Below are 19,113 nucleotides of genomic sequence, written 5' to 3'. Positions count from 1 at the left end.
TCTGGGCAGTAGACAGTCGTTCTGCGTGTTTTGATCTTTGGCTTACATGGCAAAATTAAACTGATAACTTCCTGCAGCTGCTTGCTGCTCCTGAATGCGTTAAGAGCTGGGAAGCGCTGTTTGACTGATCTAAAATGTCAGTGCTTTTGGATTTCTAACCTGTCCATGCCCACTGTAGAGCTAGAGGATCCTAAGAGAAATCATAGTTCATTGCAGTGACAGCGCTTTAGTGTGGGACATAAGAGGATTATATGAGGCTAGCACAGGAAGAACAAGGAGCACCGTAACTAGCGCAGGGACAGGTAAAAACTAAGTCAGGAGAAGATTACAGCACATCTAAGACAGGCAAAGGACCGGGTGTGCATGTATTTGCACAGAAAAAGTTACACAGCTTCAGTGCTCTACAGAAAACAGCTTGCCAGGGAACGCTTCTAAAACAAAATCTAGTTTGAGATTTAAAATATCTTTTAAGTTCCTAATTGCAAAATCGAGCTCACTGCCTTGTATCCTCGTAGAAAGCTACTCTTATTTGGCTTTCAATTCAATGATGAATCACCCGCCATGCCTGACTTATTCATGCGTGAGATGTCAGGTGCAGGAGAGCTTACATCACATGCCATGCCGATGCATAAAATTTTTAAACCTGCCCTTGACAAGTGAACAATTCAGCAACCTGGACGCAAGCTGCAAGGATCAAAAAGTAGGACAAAAATTACAACTGTTTATACAGCTTTGCACAATGCCATGGCAATGCTTTTTGCACGAAGAAATATTTACTGAGAGTAAACACAGTTTAGAATGAGATTTAATGTCTGTATCTCCTCTGTGCGGATCCACACACAGAACGCTGGGTTTAATGCTGCTTGAAGAGCCTGAGCTTTTACCTTGGTGAGTCCTCTGTTTTTCAAAGGTACAGGAATGACCAGGGTAAAAGAAAGTGTCTATGACATGAAGAAAAACTTCAACAGGCAAAAGGGAAATTGAATATAAGTGCTGCTTCTGTTTTTTTTGCTGTACTGCAGATTATTTGACAGCAATGATACCAATTAGTGCCATGGATAGCATAGTTTATGATAGTGACATCTGTCAAACAGAAACTGACCCAAAACATCAAACTTATTTTGCAGATGTCACTGAATAATCATTAGATGATTCAATTATTCAACTTTCAGTTCCAGTGTAGTAAATGGATGAAAGTTTTCTGAATTTTAAAAATATTGCAGTGAGAATTTTGAGACAGCGGGCTGCGGGTTTGCAATCCATCTTTTCCTTCCTTGCGAAGCGTCAGAGCAGAAGGAATGGACTTTCTAGCAGTGCTGGAGCAAGTATGAAGTATTTGTGGGGATCTGTGTTCTGACTGGATTTACAGGTCCAAATTTATCTTGGGGCCAACTCCACTGGCATCTCTCAAGTTGTGCCTGTTTATCTCCAGGCTGAATTTGTACCAACAGAAAACCCATCATTCTGGCAGGGACATTTTATTACATTCAGGAACTATCTGAATGTTGAGGTGATTTTGGTCGATACCTGTTTCACATATTTTTCTATCATCTGCAAACATTCAGGCTGGCAAACTGAAATTACGAACCTCCATCTATAGGAAGTCACCTAAATAAATGGCTTGATTTTTCTCCTCCCAAGAGGGCTGTAAACAGACAGGACTCAGTGAAAACTGTAGCCACACAGCAGCTCTGATTATTAAACTTCCCATTTAAGTGAATAAAAATGAGGTTAGGTGACACTGAACGTTCCTGTGGCTTGCATTTAGAGATCTGAATATGTCCTCAGTTAGACTGGGGACTCTATAGCTTTATATATCCTTTTTTTTGTTTGTTCATTTAACTCTGGGATTATCTCCCGAAGAAAGAATGTCTCCCATTTCCAAACAAGGTCTTAAATTTGGAAGGGACAAGTCTACACAATACTCATATCAGGCCCAAACTAAGAGATAGGTCTGAATAAATCTAAACTGCTATGTGTGTACTTCTGGATTCCTCAGCTTCTTTCTGACAATGATAAAAGGATTGTTATTCCTTTCCGTGTAAATCCAGGTGGAGGACAGCCAAAGCCTGCAGGGGAAATCTCATCCCTTCTCACACTCCAGTGCAGAATTTACACCTTCTTACACATCAGCTCTGAAATTAATCCTCTTGGTCTAACTGGATCTGAAGGAGTCTAACATGGAATAATTTACATGCTGAGGGGCTGAATGAGATGTGTAGCAAGAAAGAAAGCAATCAGAAGGAGGTAAGAAGATAGAAATTAAAGTAAGTGATAGCTTACTTATACAGGATAGCTTGCTTTAGGTGCAATATTTCAGGTTCACTTAGATTTGTAAGTGAATTTGGTCCTTACTGTCTGAGGGAGAAAGCAAGACAACATCATTATTTCCTGTTGCTAGATGACAGATGTAACAATATCAACATTTTTTTAATTCCTGTATACCTGATTTTAGAAGGAATTATGAAATTGATATGATTCTTGTTTTATTTTCAAATTGTATGCTGGGAAAACAATGCAGTCTTGTAGATATGACTAGAAATCATTGCAGCCTGTTAAATTAGGAAGCATGCTTTCAAATCTTCATATAATATCTAGAGGAAGGAGGCTCTTGACTTGAATGGTAAAGGTCTGAAACTGGTCACAGCGAGTCGTAGAGCTAAGTGGGGATCCCAGTTACAGATCAGCAATAATGCAAACGTTGCTGCAGAGGGACCACTCAGCTGCTCTAGCTTAGGAGCTGCGGCTAAAGCTCAGGCATAAAAAAACCTCCCTTTCATTATTGTTTTTAATTATCTGCACAACAACAGCGCTGGAATACCTGCTGCACACTGAGGCCCTTTGTGCGAGCCCATCAGCAGAGGTGATGTAAGCCAAAGCCTGTATTTTTTGCCTTCTGGAGGTCTTTCAGCTGAATTTCGCTTTCACGCAGATGCCTTTGTTTCCTATTTACTCCTTATCTTCACTGGCTATTTCCCCTGCTCTTGTGAACATAAGCAACAGATGAGCCTTATGTGAGGACACCAGGGTTTGGGGCTCCAGCTGCGATCCTGGAGTTCTCACATGCCACCATAAGACTCCTGCATTCCTGGGAGAAGTGAGGGTGCTTTGACCTTGAAGCACAGGCCTCTTGGAGATGAGCAGTGAGCCTTTAGTCTCCTTTCATAAGAGAGCTTGCAGCCTTGGATGGAAGAGCAGGAACCTGACAAGCTCTTTATTAAACTCAGGAATGAGGCATTTGGTCCATGCTTTGCTTTTCTTTTATGTCAGACTGATGCACTGTGTGCCCTGTTCTTGTAGGTCACCTCTGTGTTTTTCCCATATACTTGGCAGGCACAATATACCTTCACGGGGAGGATAAAGCAAGCAGGAAAACTAAGCAGAAAAGGCAAAAGTTGGCAAAGGGAGGTTCACTTTCTCTCAGTCTGTCACTGAAACTAATCCCCTCTGAGAAGATCTTGCCAAAGTTATATTCTAAGTTGTGCTTCCAGCTAGAGGCTGCATAGTTTGAGACTCTGTGAAAACTTGAAATACAGCTGGGTTACCCTTGACTTGGACCTACTTGACTGTGTGTTGGAGATGCTGTGCCTGTAGCACTGGGAGAATAAAAGGGACTGACTGGGAAATGTGTGTGGTCCAGAGTCAGGGCATGTGGACAGGCGGCAAAATAAATACCCACTGAGCACAGGTGAAGAGAGATAACTGGAACCAGTCAGAAACAGGGAAGTGCAAGGAAACCTGGCCCAGGTTTTTAGCCCCTTGGCAGCGCTGAGCTGCTCTAAGAGGGTAGGAAAGAAGCAGAAATAAGGTAACTGAGCCCCTCTGCACAATGAGCTCCTTCTTGCCCACTGCGGAACTGTTGCCTCCAGCTTGGTCTTGTGAGGAGTCTGAGGAATGATTAATAGCAAAGGATACAGGCAACTTCTGATCAATGTTGCCGAGGCACCAGGATTAGGTCTTGTGATAATGCAGATACTCCTCATTCACTTTACCTGTTTTACTGACAGCTCTGTGCCAGAGATTTGTGCGGCAGCAAATTTCTACCTGTTATAGACTCATGAAGGATGACTTGTAGGTATGAGGGCATAAGGTACCTTTTTGTCAACAGAGAAACAGGGAGATGAAGGCAAGAGTATGGCCTGGAAAACACTGCATGGTGGGAAAAATTCTTCCCGAAAAGGGTTGTCGGCATTGGAACAGGCTGCCCAGGGCAGTGGTGGAGCCACCATCCCTGAAGGGCTTTAAAAGGTGTTTAGACGAGATTCTTAGGGACATGGTTTAGTGCTGGAGGTCAGTTATGATTGGACTCGGTGATGCCGAGGGTCTCTTCCAACCGAAATTATTCTATGTGGAGGAGGTGGCAAAGTTGGCTATAGCTGGTCTGGGAATGGGAGCCAACCACGCTGATGTATCAGCAGGAGGATCAACACTACAAAGCGCACGTCCTTTAATAAGCGAGGAGGGGGAGGAAAAAGTCGTAATGACACTAAACTTATTTTAAAATAAGGGACAATTGGGAAGTAATACAGACCCTGGGAAGATCGCTCTTAGAAAGCAGAGAGGGGATAGTGGAAATAAATGCAAATCAGCTGGCCTACATCGCGCATATCCACATGAAGGCAATAAAACGACAAACTTAGTGAATCGCTAATCACTGTTTCTCAGAAATCACCGAGAGCTGCAGCAGCTCCAGAGAATGGGGGGGTGAAGGGAAGGTGAAATTCCACCCTGAGCCTGGCGGGGCCAAGCAATTAAAGCCCAGTCAATCCAGCAGCAGTCCTCCGGGAAATAACACAGCGAGCAAACAGAGGAAAGAAAAATCTTTAAGGAAAGGGGAAATGATGAATGGTGGGGGTGGGGGCAGCCCTGCGCAGCTCTCCTCGAGGGGACAGGAGCCGTGCAAAGTGAAATCCTGAAAGTTCATGTTGGAACCCTGGGCGGTGATTTGTGGCTCCACGTTCTCTGGGCAATTCGGAAGGGTAGTGTAGGGGCAAGCTCTGCATGGGTGTATCTGCCAGGTGCACCTTGGTTTTGTGGTGGGGAACAAATCCTGTGGTTGGTGGGGAGGGGATGGTAAATTCCACTTGGAGAGTTAATAAGATGTTTAAACATTAATAGTAATAAATATTAATATATACTGCATAAAACCATACCAGTAGCACTGTGCCAGTTAGGATCTAAATAAACACAGAAAAAAGGGGAGCAGAGAGTTCAGGGGACAAAGTAAGTGATAAGGGTTTGGAATGTATTTTAATTTCTTCCTGTAGCTAGCCTATTTTTCAGATGTTTCCCTGATGTTATTTCATATCAAAACATCAGCTTTACACAGCAAGGGCTAGGTTTTCAGTTAGAGTCTTCCTCTAAGTAACCCAAAGATCGGCCCTGAACCCCAGAAAGCCCCGCAGCTTAACCACTGGCAAAACCCAGGATGTCTCTGCAGGGCGTTTAAGCTTTGTTAGGGCCTTCCCAATAACTTGTTACTGAAATAGTGAATTCTGGTTCTGTATGGCTGAGGATGCATTTGTAGTTAGACCTAGAACATGGTAAGAATTGGATGTGGCTGAAAATAGGAGTCCTTTTTGGTCAGGTTTGATTTTTAAGCTGAATCAGGTTTTGGGTTTATTTGTGCTATTGCGTGACTGCTGTCCCAGCAAGAGGGGACAAGTGGGACCGAAGACCTGGGAGGGGACAGGGTGCAATTTCCTGGGTGGCATCAGCAAGGACCCTGTCAGTGTAAGGTGACAGTGTAGTTATGAGTCTGGTTACTGTTGCATGTAAATGCTTTCAGGATTCATGTTATTGAAGTCAGGCTAGGCAATAATTTCAGTTTGCTTGATTTTACTTTTTGCCCTTGCAGAATGTTAGGGTTTTTAGGGTTTATTTATTTTTTCTCCCCCTTAATGTGGCTCTGCATGGCTGCAATTCAAATGCAACAAAACGTGAGTGATGCAGCAAGGAAGAAATACCAAGAAAGCTGGATAGCTGGAAAATAAGAGTGGGAAAAGCAATAAAAATTAGAATGAGATTGGAAAAAGAATACAGAACACTTGGTGTGAGAACAGAGCACTTGGGAAGGGAGGAAAGGCACAGAGAGCTCAGAGATTTCTAGCAGGTGTTGAGCCTGATGCACACATCCTTTGCACAGCAGCAAGTGGCTAAGCAGGGAGAATACAAAGAAGCATGACTGACATAAGCACAGTCACCATGCCAATGAGCACAAGTGCCTGTATGTATTAATAGGCCAAAGGGAAGATGTGAATGCAACAGGAATGCCAGCTACCGGAGGTGAGGTCTGTCATCTGCAATATATGGACGTAGGGTGAGAATTTGACATCCGATTGCACCACTCGTTCTCTCTGGGGAAAAAGGTCTGTTCAGGCATTTTGGAAATGTGCCTCCCAAGGTCAGCCACGTATTCTACGATCCAAGCAGGGGATGGTGTGGTGGGACTAGGTAACGTGCAGCTAACATCGCAAAAATGCCCGACGGTCCGGAGCCTGCGCTGCAGCTGGGGATGGATGTTAGAGCGTGTAATCAGGGTGGCCTTTATGGACTGGGGTGACAGAGCAGCCGCAGCCAGAAGCCTCCAGAAGCTCCAGCTCTCTCCAGGGCACCGCAGCTGGGAGCCTGGGCTGCTGTGGCTCCTGGAGGGGCTGAGCCCAGCCAGCCCTTGTCACTCATGGGACACAGCTCAGACTTCCAGGATTTAAACTCCTGCTTTGTGCTTTCCCTTATTTCTAAAATGTAGGGATAGATGGGAACACACTCCCTCTTTCCTGCCCTTCATCTGGACGCCTGGGTACTTTCCCCATTTCTCTTGCCGTGTAGCCCATCTCTCCCTGTGGATTATCCTGGCCCCGCTAATCACCGAGCACGGTAAACATGCAAATGGCCTGTGATGTGTTGCTGGGGAGAGCTATTCTCGTTGTTGATTGACAGCTGGGCCTCCGCTGGCACACTGGTTTTCATAGTACGAGGGTGAATGGGTATGTAGATAAACAGTCGAGCTTTTGTAAAGGTTTCGGAAGCTATTGTGTGTCTCTGTGCGTGTACCCACGCATGGACGTCTGCCGCACTCCACGTGGGAGACCGCGCTGCTCACCGAATGCCTGCGGTTTCTGCTTTAACTGTGGCTCTGCGTTTAGTGCTGGGGCTTTTCATCCCTTCCCTCTGGTGTTAATTTGCTCATGCTCAGTAAATGGACCCCCAGTTTTAAGCCCCGTGCCTGCGTCATTGCTTTGCACAATATTGGCAAAACGATTTGCTTATTGAGATTGTAGTAGAAGTGCCTCACCTAATTTCATCTTATTCAGTCCTCCTACCTGTCTATGGCTGCTTCTGGTTGGGAAACAACTGCCTCTGGGTTTTTCTCCCCAGTCAGCCTTCCAGCCCTTTTATTCCCTTGCAAAAGCCTCTCTGCTGTGTTTGCACACACATTATGTAGCACCTGGTGGCTGGAACTAATCTGACAGGTGCAAATGCAAAAATCAGATAGTTCCTGAGATATTGAGGGGCAAACCCAGTAACTTTGGACTGTTTTAATATTTCTGTTTCTTTGGGGGAATTCCTGGCTTTGGTTACAAACACCTGAAGAAGTCCTCGGTGGAATTTTTAGTTGTTCGTTTTTTAGCAGGTTTCTGCAGGTCTTTGTGATCCCTATCTTCATTCGCTTTTCTTTGTAGAGATGGATAAGGAAAACTTGCAGGAATTTGTTTTCGAAAACGCCCTGCCAAAAAGAATGGTGAGATATACGCTGGCATCATAGCAAGTAGTGAAGAAGGAATTTAGTAGGCTGGAGGAGTTTTCTAAAGCCCTACTCAACATTTCACATTTTATGATTCTTAATGACAAATGGTGATTTTGAATATTCATGAATTTTACCCTGGGTTAATGTCATAACCTTTGCAGTAAAAAGGCTCTTTTCACTGGTAATAACTACCTTTCAATTTATTTATGCCTTTTATTTTTTTTAACAGAGATACACCCCAAATTAACATTCAAAGTGCGAGAAAGTAATTTTGTGTATTTGTTTGCTTGGGGGGCACGGGGTGGGAAATATATTTTAGAAGTCTTATCATGTATCTTTATGGAGACAACGTGGCTCTTTACTTTCAGACTCTTGGGTTTTTATCTCGGTATTTTGAGAGTGCTAGAAAAGGCATCTCAGTTCAGCTTTACTGAGGAGACAATTCAGCATATGGGATGAAGAAATTGTTTGTCTTTTTGAGCATGAAGAATTTGCCTGTCTTTGTTTTCCTGGTTAATCTGGGCATTAATTTAGTATTTTATCAATAATTACCTTATATCCTTTCTCCTGGTCAGTGTTCCCTTTTCCCTTTTTCCTGCCTATGGTTGTATCCAGTGCCTTGCAGTCATTACATCTTACTTTGCTGCACTGAACTGGATGTGCCCTTCATCTGTCCATAAGCCTAATTTATTCAAATCATTTTAAATTTGCCTGCTCCGTGCACCATTTTACACTTGTGTGCTATCAGCAAAAAATTTCACTTTAAGAATTATATCCCCTGCAGGCCATTTATATAGAAGTTGAGCAAAAGTGGGGATGATGCTGAAATTTGGGAGTACTGCCTTGTTCCTGTCCCTCTAGTCACCCTGAACCGTGCTGTTTTGCTGATGCTCTGCTTCTTGTCCTGCGGATAATTTCGAAGCCTTTTGCTACCACTCTTTTTCTATACTGTGCTCTACTGATTCTATAGATCAGTCTCTTTGTGTGGTCTCTTCCGTCTGGATAAATCATGCCCATCACTTCACTTTTGCCTCTTGGTTGAGGAAAGTACCGAAAGAACTTAAAGCGCATTTGACAGACGTGATGTAAATCCGTCTGCCTCTCCTTCCCCGGCCTTGCTGTTTCTACATGTTGCATAACCCCGTCCCATATTAATGTTTCCAATATCCGTTCCGTGGCTGCAGTTGGGATTACTGGTGAGTGGATTCCTAAATCCTCCCTTCATTTAAATAAGGAAAAAAAAAAAAAAAAGATGTGGTTTCTTTCTTTTTTTTTTAACATTAATATTTTTTAAAAGTAAAGCTGGAGTAGCTACCTTCTAGGCACATCTAGATTTACCTTCCTCAGGAAGCTATCAAGCAGTATTACTAAAGGTTTGCCAATTTCCCTTGCTATTTCCTTCCAAATTCAGAGATGCAGTTAATCTAAGTCTCGGGCCCTGTCAACTTTTAATAGTTCTAATTAACCAACTACCTGTCCAGATTGGATCATAAAGCCTTTTAACATTTCATTTCTTTTCCCCCCTCAAGAAAATGGATCCTTGTTTCCGGGATGTGACCTTCAGCTTCTTCTGTAAATACTCAGGCAAAGGATATTAATTCAGGCTCAGCGCAGCATCAGTCTCATCTGTCACTGACTTCTCGCTCATTCCCTTTTGTGGCCCCACTGATTCCTTCCCTAGTCCTCTGTTTTTCATACATCAGATGAAAGATCTCCACTGAATTTCTTCACATCCTTGCCATTTTTTAAAAAGCATTTGCTACTCCAGCGTTTCCTGCCAGTGTTTATAATTGCTCCATTTCGAATGCAATGTCATCGGCAGACCTGCTAAGTAATATAATAATAACACAATAGAGGAAACTGAAACCGTGGTAGGGGCCCGAATGGCGAACTTGTCTGGAACTGGATATGTTGATGTGGAAGTGGCTCTAGTTTTACAGCGTGTGGCGTGAGACCAGAATCTGGCCTTGTACATGAAATAGCTCATAAATTACCCGAGGCTTTTTAGTACGGCGCAGCAGCGATGCTGCCTGGTGTTCAGCGCTCTAAACAATGTTTTGTAGGGCGCGTTCACGAGGAAACCTGAAACTTGCCAGAACACCTTTTGGAGGAAAGCTTATATTTCCTCAGGAAAAAATAATAATCTGACTTTGTTCTGAAATAAATCCCTTTTTCTTCCAAGAAGGCTATTATTACTGTATGTCTATGCTAGATTTTTCGTGGCACCCCTGCCCATTTTTACGTTGGATTACATGGCCGTGTTTGATGTACTGTGTTACGCTCCATCCCGCTGTCGTTACAAGCTTGAATCCCCACCTGATAAACTTTTTCCTTCCTTGCATGAAGGTGTTACACCTTGTAGACCGGCTGTGAGGCTCTGGGTGCACAGGGAGGGCCTGAGGGCGGGAGGGACATTTCTGGTGTGCAATAGGTGACTCCGACAGCTCTGTGACCCGGAAAGCGCCTTCCAGAGGCAGCTAAAACACAAACAGGCCGCCGAGCTGGCAGGCATTGCTCGCCTGCTTTTACACATCATTAAGCAGATCAAGAGAGGGCAGAGGCGACGTGAAACTACCATAGTTTATCTCCGAGGTGTCCGTGGCCTGCTCGAGACGCTCTGTGCGCAGGTTTGCCAGCTGGCTGCAGGGCGCACACCGCCTGTCCCAGCGCTGTGTGTGCGGTCAGAGGATTCGGGGCACAGCTATTGCTGCAGACAGACACAGCAGCTCCTACCTCTGCACCCTGTTTTGAAGAGTACTTACACCATGTAGCTGGAGTAGAGAATGTCTCTGCAGAGCTGTTTTAGCTTAGCAGTCACTACTCCTACCTTTTTTTTTTTTTATTATTATTATTTTTTATACCTTAATGTCCTAAATCATATGCTCTGTGTTGCTTAATACCACATCTGGCATTCTTCCCTTCCTTGCCGGTTTATGTACACATTAAATTAGAAAGCGGTCCTGTACCAGATCAAGCTTTGCTTCCTCCGCTCAATGTAATCCACTCTGAGGTCTAGATAATTAAACTCTCTCACTATCACGGCCATAGTCATTCTGCATGTTTTGCTTCATATATGCTGTACTTCATACCTCCTTCCTGGTCAAGCTGTGCACAACACATTCCTTTTAGTACATCTCCAGTGTAGGTATAATCCATATAATTCTGCTACAACCTAGTTTATTCCTGGCTTTGATTTTCAACATGAGCCAGATTCTCTTTTGGGAACATGGCTAAGACTCTGCAGCTGTGGGAATGGGAGAGAGGGACAGAGAGTGGTCCATGCTTCTACAAACGACTGTCACTTTTTAAATAGCATCCATAAAGAGAATGTACAAAACTGTGGAATCAGGCTTGAGACATTTGCCTGTGTCCTTTCATCTGTTTTAAGTCCTGGTGAGCCATAGTCTCATACTATGTCCTAAAGACGATCAGAACAATTTATTAGGCTGGGCCTGCTCTATTAGAGGGCTCTGGAAGTGAAATAGGAAGGGAGGGAAAATCAGAAATATATTGCCAATACACTGAGCATGAAGTCTGCTTAGGCCTAGCCAAGGCTTTCTTAATTTAAATTCAAAATCGTTGCAATTTTATTTCAAAATAGAAATAAGGTGGTGTGCTACTGTACACAGTTGTTCTCCCAGCTAAGCTTTTTCAATTAGCAAAAGTGTAAATAGTGTAAAATGTGATGTCACTTGAGGAAAAAAAAAGCCGATCCTCTTTGTCGTATTCTCTAACAGCAATATCACTAAACAGCATTAGAGATTTAAGTATGTTGGTGTTTCTCAGCATGACTTGCTTCCAACTTATTCTGAAAAAGAAATACAGAAAGTTTGATTTCATTTGTTTTGAATTTTGCTGTATGTAAGTCTTGTTCTCACCCAGTGTAGGTGTTTTTTTTAGTGCCTATAGAGTGCTAAATATCGGTACTTAAGTTAAAGTGCAAGCATTGCCTGGTTATACTTTCACACATCGCTTGCTGTTTCTTTCCCACATGGGACGGCACGCTGCTGCGTTTGGAGTTTGGTTTGATGAAGGTGGCTAGGGGCCCGTGTGAGCAATAGCAGCATTTTGCCTCAAGAACTAATACTATTTAGAGGCCAAAATAACAAGCAGAATTCCCTAAGATTGGAGCACATTGTGTTTGGTCAGGATTCCCGAGGAAGGAAGTACTTTGAATGTTGTGTAGAAATGACATCGTGAGACTTCCCTGTGTGGCTTATGCTGGAACCCTGGGTAGACAAGGAATCCCCACCAGTGCCTGCCCGTTCTGCTGCCCCAGCCAGGAACACTCAGGAGGTCCTGGTTGTTTTCTACGACTCAGCTCAACACTGAGATTGGAAGAAATGACTTTTTTTTTTCCAGCTAAAGTGCCTTCTCAGGGAGTCCCTTGTGTCCTTCTTCCCCAGCAGCAGCCAGCCCATCGAATCACCCAAACCTCTTTGCTCACCGAACAGAGCCAGCTGCCTCGATACCTTTTTCTCGCTCTTGCTGTTACACTTCCCAGCCACCCTGGGAAGCTGACGAACGAAGCTGAGACCCGAACATGTAATTTGCAACACGCAATTTGTGTCGCATCATACCTAGCTGGAGCTCTGGTTCCCGGAGTACCCAGAATATATCTACAAATAGATCATGTCGTGTCAAAAATCAAATGGAAGGTGATAGTGATTGTGGACTATATAATTAGAAAGCAAGAATCAGAATGTCTAACTAATGGCAACACCTGGAATACCTGCACAAAAACCTAATCCAGGGAAGCCTATAAACGGCTGTTTCTGCCCCTTTAAAAAACTGCTCAGAATATTGCAAATTACACTTTGATCACACTTCTGCTGGCGTAAAGCACATCCAAATCAAGCATAAGACAATAATCTGACTTTTCCAGAAGGTCACATCCACTTAAATGCACAAAGTGGCACACAGTAGGTTTTTCTAAAGGTAGACACCTGCCTATAAAATCATGGTGAATCCAAGTCTAATAAAGTTTGCTTGATGTTATGGAGCCTACAAGCCTGTCAGAGGTACAGGGAAGGAGGAGGAGGGAGAAGCAGCTTTAGGGCCGTGTGGAAACAAAGCCTTTCTTCTCTCCTTTTAAATATTTCTGCTCAGCCCTGATTGAACACAGGATGAAAGGCCGCTGTCTTGAGATTTGAGGAAAACAAAGGATTTCTGTTTCCACTATTACATTGAAAAGTTCTTTACTGCATGAAAGGTCGTCCCTTCTAAACTTCCTCAGACTTGTGGCTTAGGTTTTGGGGGAATACAGCTGCTGGTACCGTGGAAATCTATTATCACTTAGATGTGGTATCTCAGAATAGTCCATGTGGTTGGGAACACTCACTCTGTGTTCTTTGTATCAATTTTACATTGTATCTTGAGTGAAATATTTGGAAAATGAGGTTTTAGCTTTTAAAGGTACTGTGGCAACATAGAAGGGTGGTGTGTTTTAACCCCAGTTCTCTGTTATTACGCAGTAATGATGGCAGAGCCATGGCCTGAGGTGTCGTACTGAGGCTGGCAGTCATGGTGCCAATAGGAGCAATGGGCTCTTCCAGAATTGGGCCCTACGATTTGACATTGCTTTTGAGCTGATGTTTCTCTCTGTTATCTGGATTGTCAAAAACAGCCCTAGCATCCATTAGAGCTTGTCATGACAATTGTTTGAAGAAAAAAGAAAAACTTCCAGAAAACATTCTTCTGTCAAAATACAGCATTTTACAAAAATACAGAGTGTTTCATGGAAGCATGTTGGTTTCAATGAAAATTTCTCAGGGAAAAGTCCTCAAGGCTAGGCTGGAATTTTTAGGAAAGAAAGAAGACGACTACCTGGGGCACTGGTGACCCCATGTACTGTCCAGCCTGGGTGCAGACGTGATATATGGTGCTCATCTGCCTCACTACGGCCTCTTCCACTTTCTGTCAGCCTTGTCCAGAGGTGTGGTGTTGTGTGAGTAGTTCACCATTCATCCTGGTATCTACCATGGGGGACAGAGGCCAACGTCCCAGTAGGGATGAAGGCAGGGCAGTTGATGTAAACTCAGTCCTGTGGTGGATATGTCCAAATGCCCCTCTTCACTCTTTCACTTTTAAAAACATTTGACTGAAATTAAGCTCTGAAACTGGGCTTGTCCTCCTGTTGATGTAATGAAATTGTTATATTTGTTATACTTTGATGTAACAAAATTGTTATATTCCTGACATTACTTCTTAAGTACATTGTCCATCAGGTACAACCAAAACAGGCTGTAGTCCAGTAGGTGCTAGATCCAGTCATGCACAGTTTATACGCAGACTTTACTAGCAGTCAGGGAGAAGGTTTTATGTTTTCAGAGGAGCAAAGGGGGAAATTAGGCCTACCAAAGACTATCTTCATTTGTGCTCATGTGCTTTACTCCACAATTAGAAAGTAAAAGAAGTGAAAGCCTAAAGTTGTCGTCCATTTTGGAGACGGGAAGAAGCGGGTTGAAGTCAATGCCAGGTTCTGGCCGCTGCCTAGCATGCTAATGAAAATAATGTTATAATTAATCTTGCATAGTTGTGCTTTCACCCACGTTTTCAGGTCAGGAGCACCCTCTTGTACTCTCACTCCATTATGTATCAAAGTGGATGGAAGTAGGACTGTGATCTGCCTGCTCCTCGCCTAATTTTGTGCTGTTTGTTCTTTAAAGCAGTTGGGAAGAGACGTGCAGGCTCTTCTCGGGCCCTGCTGTCCTAAGGGGCTGCTCCATGGGCAGCTCATACAGCAGCAGTGATCTCTGCCGGGTCCTCTGCTTCCTCCCTTCATGGCCAACCACAGCCTGTCCTGCAGGAGGAATCCCAAGAGAGTCACGTATCACAGGCAGCACTTAAACACGGAATCAAAGAGTCACCTTTAGATGTTTCCATTGAGTTGTTTTCAAAGAAAAATACGAAGAGGCAAACTCAGCTCTCCCTGACACATCTGGTGCCACTCTACTCAAGTCAAAAGCTAAAACCAACATAAACCCTAGAAATTTTATTTCCTGGCTCAGAAAACAAGTGTCAGCAAAGGGCCTGGTCTCAGACTGTGATCCAGGTGCTGAAAGAAGCGGGGAATCAGGACAAGTTTTGTCCCAGATACTTCTCCATATGCAGGAGAGCCATATAAACTTGAGGCATTAGTTCACATTTACAGTATTTGTAGGAGATCTTTTATTCTGTGTTCAGATGTCCCAGCCTAGCAACATGCAGACCTTCCAAGTGTCTCATCTTGGAAAGCTCAACTATCAAAGAAAGGCATCTTACCAGACGTCCCAGTCTGAATGACAGCCTGTCCCCACAACCTGTTTGCTCGACCTGTTGTGATGAAGTGGGTGGAAGGATTTGTACAGGCAAGTTGCCTGAACGGCTTTGGAATGGAAATTAAAAACTGCTGTCTTGCGCATTGGATGGTTGAAACTATGGTGAACTGATATGCCAGAGTTCCTGTTGTACCTCCACGTAGCAGATACGATCTAGTTTGGGCCGATGTTATAGGAGAGATTTCTTTTTTTTAATTTACAAATGATTTCTTTGTAGCTGTAATAATTTCTTTGTAACTGTATGAATTTGAACACAAATGAGATAAGGTTTTTATTTATTCAAAATAAGAAAAGATCTATAGTGTTAATGTGTTCCAACTAAAAATCTCCAGTAATCTATTATTATATCGTTAAAATATTTTGAACTAAATCGGTTATGATATTTTTATGAAAGGCTGGTCTGTGAAGGCAGTAGTTTCCTACTACATGCAATATAAAACATTTCACATGCATGAAAAACTAGTGTACCAAATTTCACGCTATAAATAAGGCAACTGTAAAACGTAAATGCTTAGAAAACACCAGCAAAATTCAGCCAACAAAGCAGGGATCAGAAATTTATACCCTCGTTACTGGTAATTACAGTCACATTCTTTACTGAACTGTATTCCCAGCCAACACATAAAAGTGTCGTGATGCATTACCTGCTCAGAACGCAGCCACCCCAGCACACGTGTGCCAGAAAGCGGATCCGCGGCTCCCTGGCCGTGTTAGCACATGGAGCTCGGCATGCGCTGCTGTAAATGTATCTGTCTACCTTTTAAGCAAAGTAGCTGAAAGTCCCTCAGGGTGTTCTTACGAAATGTAAATTCACTGACTTGGAGACCTCAGCAAAAAATCGCTGCTTTTAGTGGATGGCGGTTTAACACTTTCCTGTCCATAAGAAAGTGAGGAAAAAGAAATGCAGTCCCATAGCTGTTTTTACTTACATTCAGCATTTGTCTGTGTTCTTCTTTAGCAGTTTATAAAAGTAACCTGTTGGGGTTTTTTTGATGGTGGTGGTGGGTTTTTCTGGAGTATGGTGTGGTTTTTTTTTTTGCATGTATGGTTTTTGGTTTGTGTTTTTCTTGTTTTTCAGAAATAAGCAATAAATTCTTAATGCTCTTGTGACAGGTCAATCTCAACCTGTCAATAATTCATACTTGATACTTCCACTATTTAAGAGGAAGGATGAGCCTTCTGTTGGGTTCGGATTGACATCCCCTGCCAAGATTGTTAATATGCCTTAGAGGAAAAAAACCCACACATGTGGGAGCTTAAATTAATTAGTTGTCTTCTCGCAAGTATTTTGACAGTAGGGCATGAGCCACATGCTTTTTCTTTGAATGGTGCACACACACACTTCATTAATGTGTCTTAAAAAGTCCGACTAACTAGGTTCAGACTCATGAAAATCCCCATCCAGAGTGGCAAGCACTTGCGTATTTGATGTCAGTGGAACTGTAGCAGTTCTTTGTATCTGAAAATCGGGTCCTTTTCAATGTAGGGTGGGCTGCCAAGTGCCACCTGTCCACTTCTAAGGCCGCTCGGCTGTAGCCGTGAAGCAAGACCAAAGCACAGGTGCCCTTGGGAAGGGAGCTTGTTGCCTGGAAGATTGCTGTGACTTGAGCACCTTCTTCAAGAGTCAGTCATTCAAGCCTTAAATTGTTTTTGTAGTTCTTGATGGGATGACAAGCCCATGACCTGCTATAGTGGACAGTTAGGAAGAAGATACTACCCACCCCGGAGCAGTCAGATGAGCTGAAGTCCTCACTAGCTAAATCCTGGATGCTCTCAGTTTGGAAAACAGGGTATCTAAGACAAATCGCAGAAGTTGGAACCCAAAAGCTTTGCTCTTGATCCTTCTAAGCACTTTGAAGCTTAAAAAAATAAGGATATTTAGTGCATTATAAAGATCTCTACATGCCTTTCTCAGGTGAAAAGACCCACTGTCCTAGCAGTGTTTTTCAACTTCTTTTGCGATTTGAACATAACTAAACATTCCTCAGTGGGCAGGCAGACACCCTGGCTAGCAGGTGTACATCTCCTTACAAAAGGCTTCCTTTTCTAATTTTTTTGTCCTATTGGAAGTAGTTAATGGAAAACCACCAGTCTTAATGCATTTCAGTAAGTTGATTCTCTTTGTGATCTTTAAAGGGTAACACTAAAACAACCTTGAGTTTTAAATCATAGTGACACTCTATGTAAAAATGTACTCTGGGTTTCCTGTATATATTGCTAGTGATGTAAACAGTCAGCTTTCTTCCATTTAGAAGTTACAATGCTGCTTTTCTTTGTCCAGTTCTCCAAATTTGGCTGGACTCTGCTGGTCACGTCTCTGCTCTTTTTATTTTTCATCACCATCTTTTTTTCTTTGTCTTTTTTTTAAGATAAAGTAAACTATTTCATAGACTTGTTAATTAATATTGGTTACTTCCTGTCCTACGGGTTGTACAAACATAGTGGAAGAAAAGATCCCTTCCCTGATGATCTAATACCAGAAGGAGCTGATGGAGATGTACGAACACAGGTCTTGCGTGTCACTGATGTTGTCAGTAGATTTTGGCTGGTGGGGCTGATTGCACAAGCTAGCAGAAAATGGCATTGGTAATGCGCAAATTGAAGAAGTTTATTCAGTGCTAGATGATGGATGTGTGCAGAACCCAGGGAGACCTTCTTCATGATGCACTAAGGGAACAGGTCACGCTCATCCTGTTCTCAGGGCTGTGTATAAACTGCTTCACAAAGCTTAAAGGGTATGTCACAGGGGTAAAGAAAGGGTGTAGTCCTGCTCACCCCCTGGGGAAGAGGGAGGAGAAAAGCCACCTAAGCCCCCCAGTTATATCACATATTCTTCCTGATGTGCAGTGAAGTCTTAATTTCTCTGGGCCCGTGTGGTCCTGCAACTGTCTTCCTTGAACTAATCACAGCTGGTTTCTCAACCCTAGTAAACTCTTAGGGAAACTTGCTTCTCTCTCCTGTGAATGCATGCAAGAAACAAAGAAACAAAGTGCCTTTTTTTTTTTTTTTTACATAGTCACATTTCAGATTAGAACTAGATGATATAAGCACAAGACACATCATTACCTAGGAGAATCTGCTAATACCTGTAATCAATAAATGGGTACGGGGCTGTTTCTTGTATTACAGTCACAAAACAATGCGTAGTGTTTGCTAACTGCTGTTCACTTCTAAATACTGCATGTTACTAGCTCATTAATTACTGCCACAGTTTGCACAAATTATTCCATAATTAATTGGCCTCTAAAACACTCCGCTGTTCTGCTGTATCTCTTTCACTTTTGGGAAGTGTTACTCAACATCCTATTTTTCATACCAGTTTTTTGTACAAGCTTTGCCAAAGGTCTTTGGACATGTCATCTTGGCAGATATAAACGTGACTTAGGAATGGCGACAAGAAATGTGCGAAAAGTTGTAGAAGCAATGAAATATCACCATTGAATGTAAAATTAATGTGGCATCATGAAATTCTTCCTACCAAACTATGAGCAGGCAATACTGTAAAAAGTTGGAATGCACACTACTTAATAATTTATGTAGTAATTCAGGAATCAGTTCAAGTCTTAGACTAATTTATTTGTATCCATTTCAACAGTACATAATGGCATAAAATAATAACCTATATAAACCCAGCATCCTTCACTAGCGTGGATCCCGAAGTAAAGCATCAGTTGTGGAAATGAAGCCACCACTTAAGACACCTGTGCCAGGTATATTACATATCCAGTCGTCCCCAGTGCCTCTGGTGAGCCAGTTATGAACCTCAGGGATTCAGCATCACAGGTGAGTGGGCCAGTCTCTGTTAGGAAAGAAGCATCTTCTCAACAGAGAGTTGCAGAGAGAGAGGGGCAGGCAGAGATGTAATTATTTAGGTGGTACATAGCTCTTTATCGTCTCTAGTGACTGAAAATACTGGGAGTGATTTTAAGTCTCATATGAAAAAAAGCAACACAAAGAGTAAATAGCACAAGCCCTGCTTCACAGGGCTCAGTTTTCAAGAGCCAGTCTCATAGTGCCAGTCCATGCAGCGCTCAACATGCAGGGCTC

The sequence above is a fragment of the Streptopelia decaocto genome, assembly GCF_964273445.1.
Source record: "Streptopelia decaocto genome assembly, chromosome: 4".
Taxonomy (NCBI): domain Eukaryota; kingdom Metazoa; phylum Chordata; class Aves; order Columbiformes; family Columbidae; genus Streptopelia; species Streptopelia decaocto.
Note: the sequence above shows the minus strand (reverse complement) of the source record.